This window comes from Aythya ferina, assembly GCF_964211825.1.
Source record: "Aythya ferina genome assembly, chromosome: 4".
In the NCBI taxonomy this organism is placed as follows: Eukaryota; Metazoa; Chordata; class Aves; order Anseriformes; family Anatidae; genus Aythya; species Aythya ferina.
This window is the reverse complement of record NC_140300.1, coordinates 66,661,231-66,682,128: the sequence shown is the minus strand read 5'-3', so window position 1 is coordinate 66,682,128 and position 20,898 is coordinate 66,661,231. Positions and strand designations below refer to the sequence as shown.

The 20,898-nt window shown below is 34.2% G+C and overlaps 1 protein-coding gene across 4 annotated transcripts in view; it reads right to left on the bottom strand.

Moving 5' to 3' along the window:
- CCSER1 (coiled-coil serine rich protein 1) overlaps positions 1–20,898 on the bottom strand; it is a 695,877-nt gene that overhangs the window by 3,590 nt on the left and 671,389 nt on the right. The gene's annotated exons all lie outside the window — the stretch shown is intronic.

Here is a 20,898-nt window from a genome sequence, read left to right as displayed (position 1 = left end):
CAGAGCAAGATTTTGCCTGTTCTATGACAGGCTGTAATAGGCAAGTTCACTGGGAGATATGTTGCTGGCTGAGGAATTGCACTAGCCAAGTATTGAATGTTCAGAAGTCTAGTGCCTAGAACCTGAGCTTTGAGTCTACATGACTTCATAAGAAAGCTTCATAAGAGATCTTTATAACTTGTTGCAAAGCATATATGACACCTTTTTGCAAAACAAAGATTAAATGTTTGGAAATGAGTTTCAAAAATCGTTAATGCAATCTACTTAAAATCTGTGTTATCTCTGCAATTATGTGAGGAAATAGTACTTTATTTTCTATGTTATTTTGGAATATGTGTTTTCCCTTGTCTTATCCCTGCCATGCTTTCTGTCGAAAGCACCAACTTCTGCCATTCATTTGAAAAAAAAATAATAATAAAATCTATATTATACCATGCAGTTTTTCTGCAACAGAACTCTAAGAAGACATAGTCACAGTTTCTAGACTTTTACATTGCTATATGCAGTATATATATGTGTGTGTATATATATAAAATAAAGCAGGGGGAATCAAAAATACTCCCAAATCTTACAACAATATTTTGCTAAAAAACATTTCAGGATGTTTCCATGATTCCATTGGGAACATATGTATTGTTTCGGGACAATCTATCTCATTTTGCATGCATGTCTTTTTTAAGCAACGCATAAGATTAATAGTTAATAGTCATGGCTTACAAGTCTTTTTTTTTCTTTTTTTAATGTGTGTGTAGTCAGGTTAATGGTCATGCTTCTGTGCAGATTCATATGTAGGTTTGGATACAAGTACAAGTATTGCAGCACATTTTAGACATCAGAGTTGGTAGTTCTAGAAAAAAAAATGGACTGGTGTAAAATTTTTATTACTTTATTCAGTGCTGATTGTGCCTTGACTCATAAACGGGAGTAGAACACCTATAAAAAATATTGCTTAAGTTTTCACGCCTGCAGCCCATAGATGTTGAGAAGAAATTCAGTTTAATTTCTAGGGAGTCACTGCCAGGAAGACCTATCTGTAAGTTTAATCACTTATTTATTTATTAATAAAAAATAAATAAAATCTTCCTACTGGGACAAGGGACTCAAATTCAATACCCTGCCAAAAATATATATTTAATATAATACTTATGTAAAAATATAATACTTGTGGTAAGAGAATGTTTCTGGAGTTACCATGTCTCACCCTATGCTTTTTTGACAACCTAGAAATTGATGTTTCATTCCACAACAGCCATAAAGATCCTAAGATTACCAATATGTCTCTCTGCACTTAAAAATACTAAATGAATTTAATGAAAATAAAAGAAAGTATTTCAAGCTTTTTTTATTCATTTTTTTTCCTCATTTCAAGCATTTCCTTCATTTTTCTTAAATAATAATAATAAGAAAACAACAACAACAACAAAGAAGCAAATGAACAATCAAACAAAACCTTTAGGAACTGCTGATGTAAATTAAAGTATTTAAATTGTTCCCTGAGGGAAGGAATCTGCTATGATATCAGAATAATCAAAGTTATAGAAAATATGAAATACTCCATTGTACCATACCATAGTACCATAGTACTGGGAGGAGCTTCATGACGGGACATCTAGTCTATTCTACACTTTTGGTCAGGATCAGCTTATCGCCATGTTGTTCCTGATAGAATTGCTATTTCATCTTTAAATAACTCTTTGTCTTTGAAGAATGCTGTCAAGCTACCCCTTACTCTTTGCTCTAGAACTTAAAATATCACATTGATTTTTTTTTTCCTCATCTTTTAGATCTGAGTCATTTTCACTTGCCTTTTCTGTAGTAATTCTTTTCAGTAATTCCACGTTTTTTTTTGTTTGTTTGTTTGTTTGTTTTTTTTTTTTTTTTTTTGTTTTCTTTTTTTTTCTTGAAGTACATGGCCCAAGAGTATAGTACTTAAGGTAATTCCCTGGTCATCTGGCTGTCCACAATAGTTCCAAAACTTTTGTCTATAAAACCATTACAAAGTTCTTCAGCTGATTATTGTCAGATAGCCTATTTCCTCATTTGTCTTTGCTGAATTTTTTCGTTTTCCCTCTGACTTTTAATACATCAAGTTCAATCTGACTTCCAATTTTATCAATTAACACGTTTTATTTCCCACCCAACTTCAGGTCATCTGTAAATTTAATAAATTTTTTCTCTAGTCCATAATCCAGATAGTAAATGAATATTACAGGACACTATAAAACCCTACTCAGTATAGCCTTCTGTTTTTGCACTGGGCCGTTGGTAAGTAATATCCAAGGATGGTTTTGCAGTTTGTTCTATATTTGTTTCATTTAGTTTGCATGGTATGTTTATAAAACAGTGTCAAAAGCCTTAAAAAAGTCTAAAAGCAAGAAATCTGATATCTACAGCTTTTCTTCTAGCCAGAAGGCCTGTTACTATTCTATTAAATGAAATTAGATTGGTTTGGCAATTGATTTGATTTGTAATCCATGTTGGCTCTTGTTCATGTCGTTTTCTTCTCTGTGCTTAAAATTGTTTCATTATTTGCCTTTTTTTTTTTTTTTTTTCTTTGAGAATTGAAGTTAAACTGATGGAAAACATTACAGTACATTTAAGATGAATCATAACCTTGCCCAAACACTGACAAAAATAGACACTAATACTGCATTGATCTGCTTTAATAAAAATGCCTCAACTTTTCATGGTAGTGCATACTGCTCAGTGAAATGTCTAAGATTAAGTGCTTCCCTTTCTTACAGCTTCTATTGAAGTGTCCATGAAAGCATAATTTATCTGTTTAATAAGCAACTATCCCTTTAGTCCTCATTCAACGAGATTACTCAGTCAAAACCAATACAACCTGTGAATAATCAGAGTTTAAGCATTTTACTGCAGATGGTTGCATCCATGGATACTGAGGCCACTTCTAGTGATAAACAAGAAAATTGCTGGAGGTCTTGGATATGAGATGTCTTGTAGTCTTAAGAATGGCTTAGCAGTTATTTTTGTCTCTTGATGGTGAAGAAGAAGAAAAAAGAAGAAGAGGAAGAGAAAGAAGTGGAAGAAGAAGAGGAAGAAGAGGAAGAAGAAGGAGGAGAAGGAGAAGCAGTGTAGGGAAATGATTATTATGAGTTATATTTACCATCAAGGTATGTTCTAAAATTAATACAGAGCAACCAATTGGTTTTGAAAATGAGTGCAGAAATATGTTCAAAGAAAGGCATATTATTGAACCTGGGTACCAGTAAAAGGTACAAGACATGATTACATTGTTTTGATCTAAATTACAGTACTAATCTAAATGAAATGCTCTATTGTGAATATCTGACACTATGGTGTCTCTTTCCTCTTCCTTCTCAGGCTTATATTTAACATATTTTCATTTTAGAAAACACATACTGGGTTTGTAAGTCTCCAAAATTTTGGCTTCAAGATGTTGGCTAATGGAGGGGTCACAGTGTGTGTGTATGTAACAACATGTCTAATAATTTGTATGTGGTTGGGGAAGGGCTTTCTCAGCTTTGTGAAGATGGAACTTGATGAAATTCCTCTTGTATTGAACAATTAAACAAAAAATGTGGTGACAAATTGAGAGATAATTTACCTAAATTTTAAAGCATCGATTGAAATTTACAATAAATCAACAGAATTGTATGACATTGGTTTGACTCTGCCTCCAGCAATAAGACAGAGGTTGTTAACAAGGTAAGACAGATTCGTTCTATCAGATCTATAACTACCCACAGAATGAAGAGAGATTTTAATAGAAACATTGACAAAACAACACTGGCATTGTTATTGACACTGAAGAACAGTTTCTGATCAGGAAAAGAGAGAACATTAGTCTGCTATTAGTCTCAAAAATATGACAGTAAAAGGAATGCAACAACATCCAATGATGCTTTGAAATTCTTGCATGTTTTCCTTTACTATCATTCAAACATTTATAAAAAAAATTAAAACTATGTATATAGTGGAAAATAATAGCCTATTCATTTTCTGAGTTCAGACTTGTAAGAATCTAATCCAACTGAGTTTTCTTACTGGTCTATTTTACAGTTATTCAGAATCCTCATAATCTATGCAGAATAAGAAAAAATATCCCAAAAAGAAAAAAAAAATAAAACACTTTAGGAAAAAAAATTGAAGTTTCATTTTTAACCTATTTCTCCTGTAAAAGTGTTATGCAAAATTCTCTGCTTTAGACTTGCAGGTACAAATGCATTCCATGAGCATTAGACATGAGTGAGCAAAGCCACAATCCCAGCACATCTGTTTGCCAGTTTGAAGGCTGAGTTCTTGTCCAAAACTGAAGGTGGCTTCATGCCAAGTATGTTCCAGTCTAGCTTATAGCAGCTGCAAGGCTGCTGTAAACTGCTGCTTGGCAGTGCACCAAGAAGCTGATCTGCCAGCTGATGACTGCTGAGGCCAAAAAAAAAATTAAATTAAATAAAATAAAATTAAAAAATCCATTCGTCTCTATCAGTAGCTTAGCTAGAACCATCAACTTCTCTGCTCCAGAAATCCCCAAAGGCCAACCTAATCTCTGCCTAATGGTGGACCCAAGAAATAGGCTACAATTAGGATGCAAATGTGGCTCTGAAATTTATTTCAAAAGTTACACATACAGGGAATAAAGTAAAAGCCTCCCTTGATGCTTCAAATATGCCAAAATAAAACAATGTCTTAAACTAAGAGTTTTAAACATCTGAATTTCCTGATCAGATACATCCAAAAAAAGTGCATGCTCCCTTGCATAAGGAGTCTATTTCTCTAAAATAAAACAAAACAAAATAAATGGATTTACAATACAATAAAATTTTGATAGATCTGAATCATGATCAACCCTGCATTAAAGTACATGAAAATGAGAAAGGTCCAAGTATTCTAGGTTTGATTATTTCACACTGATGCTAAATCCATGGAGACTGGGAACCCCAAACTGTAAATTAACGTTCTTAAGATGTTTGTTCAATAAATTGTTTTGAGGGTTGCTCTGTGTAATTGTCACTCTGGCAGCCTTTTCTTATATTAAAAAGAAGAAAAATACAAAATCAAAAACCCTCAGCAACCCACTTTAAAGTAATGAAAATTGACTACCCTTATAGAAAACTCCAGAATGGGACATGTTATTAAAAAAACATTGCAGCCATTCATCACTTTCCATTTCCAAACCCAGCGAGTGAAATGTGACAATAGTTAATGACAAGACAACATTGCTGCAGGACATTTGAGAATGGATTTTGCTGCTGAATGTCTTATGATGAAGCACCGATATAAAATGACAGAAAAAGATGTGAATTAAAAAAAACACCCCCCAAAAGTGAAGATTTTTAAGATGCCAATGCCCAGAGGCAACCCGGAGTCTTAAATGCCTATAATTCTTCCAAGTAGAGCAACTTTGTTAATACACCATTCTGACAGCAGGCAGAGAGTAAAAACACACAGAACCCTCTCAACAGTGCACCCAGTCTATCCTGACAACCAATAACACTGCATTTGAAGAACAAGGTTTTACCACCCTATAGGATTTTTGCTTTCAGAGGTGTTAAAAGAAGTGTACTCTAGGGAGAGTAATTATTCTGACAGGAGCCTATAGACTTTCTGGACTCTCTCAAGATTTCTACCACTTCCTCCTCTTGTGTTTGTGAGTACACAAGGAATGCAAAACGTAGTATTAACTACATAGCCCAGCAGAGCTCACTTGTCCCTTGTCAGGTCTCAGTTGAAGTGACTTCAGCACCTTTTGCAGGACTGTCTCCCTTCCCAGCTTAGCCCCAGATTCATAAAATAGAAAGCAACATAAAGAAGATAAAAACAACAACCAACCAACCAAACAACAACAACAAAAAAAAAACAACAAACCAAACACTATACTTCTCCAAAGTATGGAAAAGATGAAGCCCTGAATCATGTGTTTGAATTTATAACCCTTCAGATGCCTTTTGTAGTTTTGACAGTTTATGTAAGTGCAGATCTAATTTACCAAAACACAGTTTAACTCAGTATTTTGGTATGCCACATCTGTCACTATGTCAGTTCTTTAATTTCTCCACCTCCTCACTATTGTGCTCGCAGCTTCCAGGCTAGAGATGATCCAATATGAAATGTGATTTTGTTGCAGTAGGTAATTGTTCTTCATTCAAGTCTCTCAAAAAGCACTTTTTCTTACTGATTTCAGCAGCACCTAAACCATAACTGCAGCTTTTAAACCCAGATCTGCACCTATTGATCAACTGATGCTGCCTTCTGGCAACATGTGATACATGAAAGAAGCAAAGCCCAGCGTGTCAAAATAAGGAATGGACTTGTATCAACAGGCAATGAGCAAGAACCAGCTCCTGATCAATTTGCAGGTTCTGCTGCCATCAGTTACAGAATGAATGCAGTCAACATAGATCAGAAGCATTTCTCTTTCTCCCTTTCAGCCTTCTGAAATCTTTATTTACTTACTGAAGGTAACAATTAAGATGCAGGCTAAAATGCACATCTCTTTCCTGTAACGCCCTTTTAATCAACAGTCCAGTTGAATACAAGTGACCTGGAGTGTTCAGCTAATGTCCTGGAAAGATTTTCTGATAGCAACAGTGTGGTAAGTACCCCACAGAGGGCTGAATTAAGATGCTCATCTTTTTAATGCATGGAATTATCCTTGAAAATTTCCATTCGTATAACTAATAAAACACAGTTATGTCATCAAGGTGTAAAAGGACGTAATTGTTTTATAAAGTGAGAAGAAAACAGTAAAGAATTTCCAATTAATCTCCAGTAATTTGCAGTAACTCACTACTCTGCATTCTCAATACTGCATTTATAGGGCTAACTGAAAGATTTTTTTCTTTACTAAAGCTAATAGAAATTTTTATGTATTACAGCTGTTTATGATACTTTTCAAATTAAACATTTGGAACTTTGGAGCCATTCACCATTGTTAGTCATTCTTCCACAGAGATACAAAATTCATTTAGATACAGAGTACCCCTTGTCACAATCTATGGCTTAAAATTCAGATAACTATAAAAATTCAAATGAGAAACTACTAAATAGTAAAGGTGTTCCAACAACATGACTAAGAACAGTAGGACATACTATGTAAGACAACAAATCTTATTTTGCAGAGTCCTTGTCTAAGACCTCCTCAAGCTCAGGAAGACAGTCCAGAGAAAACAATTTTAACCAGACAGACTTTTCTTATTTTGGACCTTGGGACAAATTGTGATGAAGTATAAGAAAGATGCAATGGACTCTTAGTCTTGGTTTAAAAATATGTTAAATGCCTAATTGTGGAAACATCCCATGTTTAGCAAAGACAAATCCCCCAACTAACTCCCCCACTTCCAGCAACTCTTATATAACTGTTCTCTCTTCTGAGTTTACCCAAGAGTTTGTCTTTGACACTTTTTTTTTTTGTTCTCTAAATTACTTCCTTACTGATCTCCTGCCCCTTTATTCCTGTTCTCCAACCCCTTCAGCTTCAATGGAAATTCAAGATGACAGAATAGGCCCTGTGCTCACCCAGCACTTCGGGTCTCATTCTCTTTGTCCAGACCAAGAAATAAGGGTCACTTGTGCCATGCTTTTGGCTACAGTGGTATAGAAAATCATGGGCTCTATCCTTGAGATCTTTTTGCATAACTGCAACGTAAGTGAACAGATAGCAAATGGAGACGTGAATCCATGGGAACACCAGGGGCATTTTAAGAGACCATATTTCATCCAGTATGAACAGTGAAGCATGACACAAAGGTCCCGAGGAAACAAGAGAGCTTGCTCTGGAATTACAAGCAGGAAACCTGCACAAGTGCTAATTAGCCCTTCTGAAGGATAGTGCTACTTAGCTGACATTTCTTGCTGTGCTGACACATTGTTCTGGCTTTGCAAGTGGAACCAGTATTTCTGCACAGTATTTGATGTCCCGTGTAGACATAATATGTTGTTCTAGGATCACCACCTTGTGCCTTATACATTTTTTATGACCAGCTGCCTGAAATTATCAAGTCCATTTCTAACCTCAAGTCCAGAATATGGTTACTAAAACCTGATTATTATATCTGTAGATCACCTGAATTAAAACTGACTTGTCAGTGGCAATGTTCATATACTTTTTTTATACATTTAGTTTTCACTATAAGTTAATATTTTTATAGTTATTTATTTTGCTACTCTAACATCACCTTCCTATACTTCCAGAAATTCCATTTGTAAAATGAAGCTCACATGACTATGTATTCAGTGAAATAAGATATCAGAATACAGTTGTCTTATAAGTAATAGACTCAAAAAGCTTTAAAGATACAATGTTCAATTGCATATATACTATATAGCTATGTACCTGTAACATACCTTTAGGAAAGGAAAGAATAAATAAAATGTTCACATTGCTTATAAATACTCAGTTAAAAAGTGGAGGTATTTATTACACTTATAGAATGATAATCCTAACCATTTCAGCATATGAGGCTTTTGCTTTATCAACTGGACTCAAATCTTTATCATGCCTCTGTATATTTTTGTTGTTCTACCTTCTATGAACAAAATAATCGTATACACTTATAAGGACTTTCCTGTCCCACTTTCAATGGATGAATGCCAGAAATCAGATATCTGCTGAAACTCTGCCTTCTGAAAAAGGCATTGTTTGCTTTTTCAAAAAAGCGAAACAAATAAATAATCAACAAAAAGAGGTTAATTGTACTTAGCCAATATCAATTTACATTCTTGTACAGTAATAATAATAATGATAATAATAATAAAATAATCTTCCATTAAAGTGAATTTCATATTTTTCAGTAAGGTATATTTCATATACCTTACTTTTGACAGAAATAAGGACTCATAAGAACAACAAGGGAAATGCATACATTGTCAAATGGTGTTCAGCTACTGCCATATTATCCAGTGACACTATCCCTCAGCTCAATATACAGTCTGCAAAGGAGAAATCAAAGGACTAAAAAAAAGGGCAGATCGTATCCTGATTACAAGAAAAGAAAACCTAATTATCCTTTAATTGACTTGACTCTTTATTTTTATGACAAGATTACTGAGAGACAGACATCCCTGAAGAGAAAGAGAAAATAGTCTTTATATATATATATAGGAGGGCACCTGTTCTAGGAATGAAAGACCACAGAATAGACAGATTTCTTTTACTGCTAAAGTAAATTTCCACAGTTATTTTTTGTGGTTATACAAAAACATCATAACATACCTATAATGAATCTCTACACTTAACTAGTAATTCAACACCAGTAATTCAAAATTAGAGATGACAGCCATTATTATTATTGTTATTGTTTTTATTATTATTTTCTGTTAAAGCAACTGACTCAAGAATGTATTGGCTTTGTCAGTATGGAACTGGTGTATATAAACTCTGTTCTCTGATCTCCACCTGTCATTATCAAACATATTTACAGTAAGGAAGTCTTGTCAGATAAAGGAAGGATACACACAGCCTAGAAATATAAATAGTTGTAGGAGAGATGTGACCTCCATAAGGAAGTCATATAACTGGTTTACCAGAAAAAGATGTTACTCTAACAAACAGTGTAGTTGAATGATATAATTTTTCTCACATTCTAAAAAATTACAGAAACCAATCTCTTAGCATTTCAAAATTGTTTAAAGTTGGTGGTGATAGAAAATTTCCTTTAATGCATAATTTCATACTAATCACATAGAAAAGATATTCCATCAGATAAATATATAAAATAACCCCATTAGTTCAGCTCTTTTAAAAACAGCTAGTATATCATGGTGTTCATTACAACATGTACGGCTTACTCTTTTGTACTTGCTTTACTCTAACAAGGTAAAACTATTTCATACATCCCATGTATTTTAAGGCCATCAAAAAACATTACAATCATCTTGTGTGATCTTCTGTGCAGTAGAAGCTATATATTTCTCTTGTTGAAATCAAGGAACGCCAAAAAGATGTTAGAATTAAAGTATAACTTAAAAGATGTGAAGTAATTGAGGATGTATTTTAATTCTTCATCATCCAATAAAATCTTTTTCAAGCACTGCATTCCAGGTCCTCACTGGATAAATCACGGAATTACCTTTATCTATTTCTGCTTCTTTATTACCTACCATAAGGAAGTTTAGCAAGATTGTATTTCATATTATACCTCCAACTTTTTGTGATAATGCACATAGGGAAGCATTTACCTACTTCCTCTTGTAACATAACTTTTCCCCATAAATGTAGAAGTTTACATTTCATTTCCTTTATTTCCCATACCATGGGTCTTTCACTTTAAAAAAGTAATAAGGATGATTTTCTAACTTGTGTTTGTATGTTTTTCAGCTGTAAATTCATGTCATGTTGCTGACTTATCAGTTGCTGCATAATAGCTGCTAAAGTGGTCGAATTTTAGGCTTTTTTGTCAATTAGACATCAGCTTATCTGTTAACCTCACTGTTTACTATCCTATTTCATTAAGCACAATTTTAATGGAATCCCTAATGTTTGAAATATTTAAGTGAAATCACTATCCCATTGAATCCACTAGCAAAACTTCCACAGGCCAGGAATGAACACACACATGTGCCTGAAAGCTATTTACTGCTGTACACATTAGTTTTTGTTTGTTTGTTTTTGTTTTGGTTGTTTTTTGTTTGTTTGTTTGTTTGTTTTTTCTCTTGTCTGACCACCTCATGCTTTTGTGTTTTGACAATGTTTTATCTTTTCCTCCCTCAAAGTTAAGGGAGGATTACTCCCTTAAAAATTACTTTAAATAACTCATAACCAATTTAATATGTTTAAACGTATTCAGTAAAACACTGTTTTGCAAAAAGAAGTCTTTTAAATACATTTTAAGAAAAAATAATGAAATATTTATCCTGATTGGCAGTCTTGAAAGACAAAAGCCTGTTTTGCTGGAGTTGAATGTCAAAGAGACATTTTTGAAATGCAAGGCATTTTGCTAGTGTGGTATTCAAATGAGAGACAAATGAGAAGCAAAAGGCTTAATGAGATGGGCTTTAGGAAGTTACATACACATAAAGACTGCAGCTCACTTTCTACCTCTTTTTATCTAAACCCCACAGCCAGGGCTGCAGCTCTGAAGTATGTTGACCCACTGCATTGGTTGTAAATGGGAGCAGAAGACCTTACAGCCAAATACGGCAAGGAAAACAAATTTCTCCTCATGTTGAGGTCTTCAGCCACCCCAAGACTTGGTACATGGCTTGCTGCCATGCTGTTCCAGCAACAGGTAGCTCTCCGGTCAGTCTTGAGATCTCCATCCCGTCTTTCTGTTTTAAGTTTAAATCCCCACTAAACTCCTCCATTCGGTAACATTGAGTGTTTTCCACCATTAGCCAAACCAGCACTGTTTTGAAAAATACGTTTAATCTATAAAAAAAAAATCACTAAGTTTACTCCAGAGGTAAAGAACCTGCTATTTGTTGAGAGGCTCCAACACTAATATTGGCTAAAAATTTAGCAAATGTAACAAAAAAGGCACTATGCTTAAAACTCATGAGAGCTGGAGGACAGCAAAGCATCGCATAGACAATAAAGCTGTCTTGGACCATTCACTGAAAGATAAAAGATGACCAGTGTTTGAAATTCATGAAGGAGGACAATGTGCACACACGCACACCCACACCCTGATTGTGGATAAAAGATAGCTTCACTGACATCCTCCAAATCATAAAGGCTTGAAAAGCACACACAGGCAACTTCGCTAACTATCCCAAGTGCACATTCAAAGTGAACTATGTAGGGTGTGCTTATAGTGCATCCTAGGTGGTCGTTATTTGGGAAAGGATATCTTACAAGTTTCCCCTATAACCTCTGAATTCTTGCCTCTCAGCTGCTAGCAAACCTCTTCCATCACTTTCATAAACCTTGCAGGAAACAGTGAATACTATCATAACTCAGATCTGCTCTGCTGCCTCCAGGCATCCAGCTACCGCATGCCGTCTACCTTTCCAGTCTCTCAAACACAGTCTCTGTTATGGTCTGGAAGTTGCTTAAATGCCAGTTTGGCAGTTTCTTTTTCTGGTCCCAAAGTAAAGGGCTTTCTTATCTGTGAAAGCAGATTAAGGAGGGTATTCTGGAGTAAAAAAAGGATACTGATGCTATTCGTGCCTATGCTGCTAGACGTGCTGAAAAGGTGCTCTTTTCTCATTAGGAAAATCAAGCAAAAATTTTGAAAACTCCAGTTCACAAACATTTCCAGGCCAATCAAGTCTAAAAATAATATTGAGTTCTTCTTGGGCATTAGAGCAAAACTGAGCATATTCATCCTAACGTATAGCTAATTTACTGCTGCCAGGATAGTCCTGAAATTACATTTCCCTGCAACTGGCTGAACAATTCCATGCAGAACCACTGCTAACCTCCGGAAAATGCAAACAGTAGGACACATGCCAACTGCTACCTGCCACATGAAATAAACAGCACAAAGCCACCCCATCAAAGCAGTTCACCTTTCAGACCAAACAGGTTAACAGCTGACTTGTGGCTTTTCAGGCAGAAATAGTTACACACCTCTCAGCAAACTCCCATGATGATACACTGCCTCTGTGGCAGTGGGGAAGTACATCAAATGCTGGAGCTCTATCACCAAACATGATTGCTCCAAACCTGCAACAAAGCCCACTTTTTTCAACCACTCAGCAGTTGTTTCTTAGTGCACAGTATGTTGCTGCTTTGAGAAAATTCATGCTCAAACAGCAACTCTCTTTCTTCTTTCTCCTCCATGTCCTCTTTTTGCACTTACTCTTTTTCTTCGAGGTGCATCTACAAGGAAGAGGAGAATATAACAGCTGCTGCTATTCCAAAAATTGATTTGTTGAACAATCACAGTAACAATAAGTCAAAAAATGCCAACAGGAACTGTTGAATATGCCTGACTGCCAAGCTGCAGTGCAGAGAACTGCTGCTTCCCTGAGCTTTGAAGAATTCGAACAGTGGTGCCAGAAGAGCTACTAGAAGATTACTGAAGGAGGATCTTAACTTTTCAGACTAATGTCCATTAAAAGCATGTGTTAGAAAATAAATAGGATGTGGCTGCTATATGGAAAGTAAAGCACTCTCTTTTTAGTATCTGAAGATGAATGTTGAAAATGAAGTTGAATACAAAGCTTTAAAAGGGAAGAAAAATATGCCTATGCAAAAATCAAAATGCTTTTAAATAGCAGAAATGTATGTTCTCCTGAATTCACAGAAATTATGTAATTGAAAAAAATAGTCCACATTCAACACCTTTAATTTCAGCATGGAGCACCATTGCTTTGAAATCTTAATAGTGGATTTAACAAAATTTATGCTATAAATTGAACAAATACAGTTACTGGAATCTATAAACTGGATGTCTCATTTTGAATTCTCGATATTAAATGTCCTCCTGAAAGCTTTAATAAGGGCATCTAATCTTTTCTTATTTATTTTACCTTGTAACAATCACTAAGCTTTATCCAAATAGGATTTAAATCTCACAATATCTTCTTAAAATAAGATCAAGCAGGCTTGTATATCTATGTAGAGGAATATAAAACTAGAAGTATCTACTGTATAAACATAGTGCTTTTTTGTTTGTTTTCTGTAATACATACATATATTATATGGAAAAATAATTGTTATTTAAGATCCTATTTCATTAAAAAAATATTTCTACTTTCTTTCACAAAGCATTTGATATTAAATCCTTTTTAAATAATTTTCCAAATATAAATCTCACAAATGCAAAATAACATGCATGTATAGATATTAACATAGATATAATTAGATATATAGGTATAGATATAATTAGGATATTATAGTATTAAATATAATACTATAATTAGTATTAGATATAATATAATAGTATTAGATATAATACTACAATTAGCATTAGATATAATAGAAATAGATATCATTAGATATATATAAATATATATATATAATTCCATATCCACAAGAAGTGTTAGGACATGTTGGATCAGACTAAATTCATGTGTATGTACATATTTGAATTTGCATATATGACCTCATGAAAATATAGATGTCCCAGTCATGAAACCTTTACTTTGCACAGGTAATATTCCCACAATGTCCCTGGAAACATTGACATGGTGTATGGGCTGAATTTATATAGCTTTTGTAGGGGTGAAGTAAAAAGCATACTAAATCTAAGTAGTCCAAAATGCCATAAACAATAGCTATTATACTTCACACCTTTCTCTTAGGAAAAGAAATACCTTGTAATTTGCTAAGCTCTTCTCATTTAATTCTTAGCATTTATGGCTATTGCTAGCAGAAAGCAATAAGAACTTGACTTTTTAGCATCTAAAATGCTAGATCAGAAAAGGACATACAAAAGAAAACTACGTGCTACTCTCCATTTGTACTGTGTCAGCAAAACCTTAAATTAGGTTTTCTCAGTAGAATTTGCTAATTATAGGTGATTTCCAGTGCTTACAAATTGCCTGGGGAAGTCAAGGAAATAACATATAAGAATAAGATAATTTATAGGGGTGTGGTATTAAAGAAAAGTATGATGAAAAGTATAATATCTTGCCAATATTTTAAACCTGAATTATAGCAAATGCACAGCATTCCAAAGCCTAGTTTAGAAATGTCCTCTGTTTAACAGCTGTGACTCTATTCAGATTGCATTCTGCTGGTTAACTGTGATCATTATTGTTTCTGTCTCCAATACAGAGGAGCAAGATGTCTACTTTGTAGGTACCTCAAGCTCGTACTAAAAACTGACTTCCACACATTCAAACTTCTTTCAAAACTTTTTTTTTGGCTAGACAAAGGGGAAATAAAAGTGAGGTATGCAAAACAGTTTGGTGGGTATCCATCTGCTCCTCTGCTTAAGTGCCAGAATTGTCCCCGCATCTAACCATAGCCTTCACTCCTAGTGTAAAGTCACTGCCACCTCCACCCAGTTTGCCTGGCTTCGGTATTTGCTGCATTCCTCTCTGAGACTTGTTCCTAGTCCTGATCCAGCAAAGTGGAAGCAGATGCAAATACTGGCTAAATTTTCAACATTTTCACAAGCTCACCATCTATTATTATTTTATTTTATTATTATTTATTTATTTTTTAATGGAATTTCACTGGTTTATTATGATAAAGCCATACACATACATGTACACGTCTTAGGTCTTAATAGGCCATAAAATGAAAGACTTCACCACAGTAAATTTTCTTGTCTTTAAAAAAAAAAAAAAAAAAAAAGAGAAAGAGGTAGAGAGAAAACAATCAAAACCTAAAACATATAAACTGAACATAATGCTTTAAAATAAACATATTTGCATGGGGTTTGCATGAGTCACACATCATCTCAACATGCTAAATGGCCAATTGACTTCCAGTCTGAGATCAGATTTGTTCAAAAGTAGGCAAAATACATTACTCTGTAAGGTGGGGGGCTGTTTGTTTTTGTTTTTCTAAAATAAAAACAACTACCTGAAAACATGTAATGTTCTTATATTTTCCAGGTTTAAATAAGAAAATGTGAAGTCAAAATTTATAACTAAATTTAAGAGACAAAATTCTTCAGTGAAGGTAGCTATGAAAATATATTGACCATCAGGGGACAAGAAAAGAAATTTTTTGGACACATTATGGAAGTGTCAACTGCAAGGGTGGTATCAGGAATAAAGGACTGAATGTCTCATATCTCAGCAGTTCAGCTTTGATCATTTTTACTATTTCATTTTTTTTTGCAATTTTTTTCCTCCACATGCAACCCTTTATAAGATCACTTCACAAACATGAATACAATTATTCTTATGACAATCAATGGAGAAAAGGCAGAATTATGAGCTTATAGGACATGATAGACAAAGGATTAGTAACTCCTTAATTTTATACAAGGATCTTTTGATTCCAGGATTTGCTCTGTTTTTCTGGATTCCAGTCCAGAAGAATCCAGTTGTCTCACTTTTGCTCCCTGAAGAAGATACTCACTTTTACACAAAGCCAATTTTTTACATTTGTACATATGTTTATTTTATATGATATGTTTACATTTTTTTAAAATGTAAATGCAAAGAATTTAAATTAAATGTAAATTTCAATGTAAAAAACAAATTTTTACATATGTTTATTTTATATGATATGTTTACGTTTATGTATTTTATATGATACGTTTACATTTATTTTTATGTTTATATGATATGTTTATGATATGATATGATATATTTATCATTTGTTACTGCAAAAAAAAAAATATATATATATATATAAATGCTTTCATACTGCCATATCTGACTTCCTGGTTTATCTGTTTTGGTTTACCTAGTTTATCAGTTTTATTTGTTTGTTTGTTTAGGGGGTGGGGTGGGGAATATTTGCATTCCTTATAATGCAAATAGTTGTATGAAGTGATACAATGACTCGGACAAAGACTTTTTCACAAATATATATATATTTTTTTTTCCTGACAGATTTCTGGGAGGAGATTTTAAATCTAGACAAATGATTGCAGATGGTGATGTAAAACCATACAGAAGATGAATGGTAATTTAGCTATAGATAAATTTTATCCCTGGAAACAGAGCTTATAAAAAATTTAAGTCTTTTGTATACAATTATGCTAGCTGCTTACAAAGAGCAGTTGTTCATTAGATCTATTTCTGTAATCAAGCATCTACCTACATGACTCTTACTGAAGGTTTGGGGCTTGAAGTAATAAACGTAAAAGTCTTTATTATTATCATCATTATTATTACTTATTTTTTATACTTCCCCTTCTGATATCTTTTGGGTAGTGGAATATATGAGAGCTGCCAACTCCCAGAAGTATCAAGTATTGAGTGAAAATTTATTATCCCTACCTTTATACATAGCATATTAGATTACTTAAAAATAAGAAATTATTTTTTCTCTCAATTACATATAGTGAAATGTACAAATTCAGATTTTAGATGCAGATATTTTAAAGAATATCAGTAAGTACACACTGTAGATTTTGAGTTTTTGAGCCAGATAGCAAAGCAGAAATCCTTGTTCACCTCCTACATTCTCCATTGTGATGGAAACTCAGATACTCTGCAGTGAGGAAATTACCACAATGGAGGAATTCTCTGCATTTTTATTTCAAGTCTCTGAACTCTGCACATAAGGCAACAGACTGGTTTACTGAGGTTGTTAACACTTACATGCAGATATATGTATTCCATATATTATCCTCTTTCCACTGTACATATTACGATCAAAACAATCTTACCAGCTTATTTGAATGTCACATGTTTAAGCTATGCATTTTCTGATAACCATCTTGTCTGAGAAATAAACTAAAGCTCTCTGAAGTTTGGTGTAGATCTCAATCAATGGTCTGAGCAGATTTGTTAAAAAATTCTTTAATCCTTCTCTTCTAATGATTCCTATAATCTCAAACTACCTCCTCTTTTATTCAGGAATGCCTTTCTGTCTGAAATGGGTAACTTCTGAACTCTCCCCCCCAGCACTGCTAACTATGCACACATTAATGTTAAAAAAAAAAAATAAATAATCTAATTTAAATTTTCAGGTGCAGTTATATTAAGCTCTTAAGTCAATTCTTAGGCTCATACTCTGCCCTTAAATAATCCAACTCAGTAGTTTCTTACTAAAGAATTGGCAAATTGACCCACTCTCTACAGAGGGCTCTGTATTAGGCCCTTAGAAATTGGAAATTATTTCTGTATTTTTAAGTGTGTAAGGAGTCCCAGAGCACATTCGGTACCAGCTGGAAAGAAGATTCCTAAAAACTATATTAGTATGTAAGATATTTCAAAAGAGATGTTCATTTTTCTTCTATGATCCTGCAGTGATATCTCCTAAGTCAGATGGAGTGCATACCTATAAATAATAACCAAAATATCAAGCTTCAGTATTCTTGACAAAATATGCCATTTTCATGCAGCAGGACAGCAAGCTGAATTTGAGTGGAAGTAATGTCTGTAGTAAAAAACATTATATTAAAGTAGCAAAACCTCAAAAGTTTCTTCTAATGATTGAGGTTTGAGCTTTGCCATATGAAAGCTCTAAATTAAAGTTTTGTACTAAGCATCAAGGAGTTTCTGGGGAAGTTATAAAGGATTTCCTGCAATTTCAGTAAGTTTGTGTAACCCAGCTGAACCTTTTTAAAAGGGAGATCATGGTATTTAGTCTTTTTGAAAAATCACAATAAATTGGAATTTAGTATTTAAATCCAATTCAGTTTGGAGACTAAGTCCTGGGGACTCTAAATAAACATTATTATTTTTTTTGTAAAGTAATTTCCTTTTGTTGTTCCTGGAGCTAATTAATTTGCAACATAAAAGCATTTTAATTTTCTTAAATTTATTCACAAAGCTGCTTGTTCACATTTAACCTAATTCAATCCTTGTGGAAGAAAATGGAAAAAACTTCAATTGATTTTGCGGTGCTTTGGGTCAGGACCCAAGTGGGTTGCTGTAATTCTTTTGTCTTTGTTTCTTCCTTCTCTTTCAGCACAGACAAAAATGGAACAGGAAAAGATTGTGTGTAATGTAGAGCACAACAGTCTGTTAGATTCAATATAAATTTGAGATCACCATTTCAATGAAAATTGTTGCAGTTCTCTTAATTTACAGCCAACTGGTTTACAAACCAGTATTTTACTGACAGGTTTACAAGGTGTTGTTTTGTTGGCATATCATAATGTCTTTAAAATTAGGTACCTTTAGAGGTTTCACATCTTAAAACTCTTGATCATGTTACCAAAATAGAGATATCTAACTACTTCAGAGGTTGGTAAAGCTAGAAAGAACTGCCTGTCCTAAGTCTGCAACAATTTGATGTACGAGTAGTGAAAAACTTAGCCACCAATTCCCTGTCATTCATTTTCCAGGGGAAGGAAAATTGTTTAGAGCAGGAAGAATGGTGGAGAGATAATAATGTTTAAGGCTGTTTTCAATTGTATAAATCAAATTAAAATATATGCATGTAGAAGATTTAAGTGGTAAGGTATTATGATTTCTGAAAAACACACATACACACATACACCCCTTCAAAGAATACATTTAACTTTGCCTTTACATTAAGTTTTAAATTTATCAAGTTTTATAAATATTCTAAGGTCAGAAATAAATGTTGCTTTCCTCTATGAATCCAGGCATCTCCTTTTTAAATTATAGAGCTCTGGACCACAGACTGAACACATTAAATTAGCTGGATAGCACTGATGGAGAATTCCCAGTGGTTATCTTAACACTCCTATTTCATTCTTTCCGTCAATTTTTAGGCACATAGTCTTTGTTTGTATTGCACATGCTTTTTAATTATGACTATGATTTGGCTGAAACTTGAGGGTGATTTCATGAGAGAGTTCTGCCAGTGTCTGCTTTTGCAGAAGGCTGGCAAATGTCAGAAATGCTCCAGGAAGAGGCCACGTGCTGTAGGACCTGAATAGGCTGGAACTTCATGGCACTCACACACAATGCAGAACTGAGAGCAGCCTTCCTGTTGCTGACACCAGATTGCTGTGGTCTCAGCAAGAAATTTGGCTCTGAAATTGCTCAAGTCACAAAATGCTCGAAAATAGTACTGAAACTCTGGAAAAGAGGGAAAAAATGTAGAGGGACAACTGAAATGTGGTAGCAATCCCATGACAAACAGAAGCATATGATTAGTTATTTTTTCAAGTATATAAAAATTATCATCAAACTGTTTGAAATACCAATTTAGTTAGCACTATACTGCATTACAGAATGAAACTTTTTAAGTTCCATTTATAATAAAGCTATAGAATATTTTCAGCCCATTTCATTCTCAGCAAGTGTACAAAGTGTCATGTTCTGTTGATAAGGATGCCGAACAGCAGCTTCCTCAATGGTCCTTGAAAGAAAACAACATGGATTTTAATTACAGAGTTTATATAAATTTTTACTGTAATTTTTACAGAGAAAAACAACAAACCTGTCATGTTGTGGGTGTCAGGATCAAATACAGATCAAAACTTTCTCAAAAACTGAGAGCTTTGGGCTCATATATCACTCATAGTATTCATTATGGAAAGCAGTATTCGCATTTCCTGTTTGACATCACAGTTCAGATTAGTGAGAGGAAAGATTGAAACAGAGCCTTTGTATTTTCAAAGGAACATGAAGACAGATTATAACTTACAGTAACTTATTTTGCTATTTTCTTAATTTTGTTCAGTCAAGCAATAATGAGAAACATATTGTAATTCTTATAACTAATCAATATTCTGTAATGATCTTGTGCAGAAAACCTCTTAATAAGAAAAAGTCCCAGTTAGCTTATGTTGCTTAGTAAAACGGTCAATCTAAACAATGCACACTATTTTCCATTTGTAGTCTTATAATAATGCATTACTAACAAAGCATCAGTAAAGATTACATTACATTGTGTTCTGCAGTATAATTAGGGAACATTTGTCTTTGAATCAGCAAAACCCAGTTTTTCTGCTTTCCACTGGCTGATGAATTTTTTTCTACCTGAGAAGGCAACACCAATGTGAAGCCTAAAAGATACCAAACTGGTGGCACCTCTCAGAAAACATAATTAAGAAAGGGGAATAAAACAACAGTCAGGCAGAGGAGTGGGGGAAAAAGCATGAAACAAAGGAGAGAACATCATGGTCAGAGCAGGAGGTGCTGCAGTCAATGGAGCAGAGATTTCCCTGCAGCCCATGGAGAGACCACAGTGGAACAGATAACTAACCTACAGCAAACATGGAGAGGATCCTACACCAGAGCAGGGGGATATTTTCTGAATTAACCATGGCCTGTGGGGAATGCACAATGATGCGGGAAAAGAGTGTGAGATGGAAGGAGGGGCAGGGAGAAACCACTACAGAACCACTATAGATCATATTCCCCCCACCCCACCACTCTCCTTTGCTGCTTGAGGCAGAGTGGGGTGTGTAGAGGAGTCAGGAGTGAAGTAGTGGAGTTCAAACTATGAAATGTGAGGGGAGAGGAAAGGTGTTG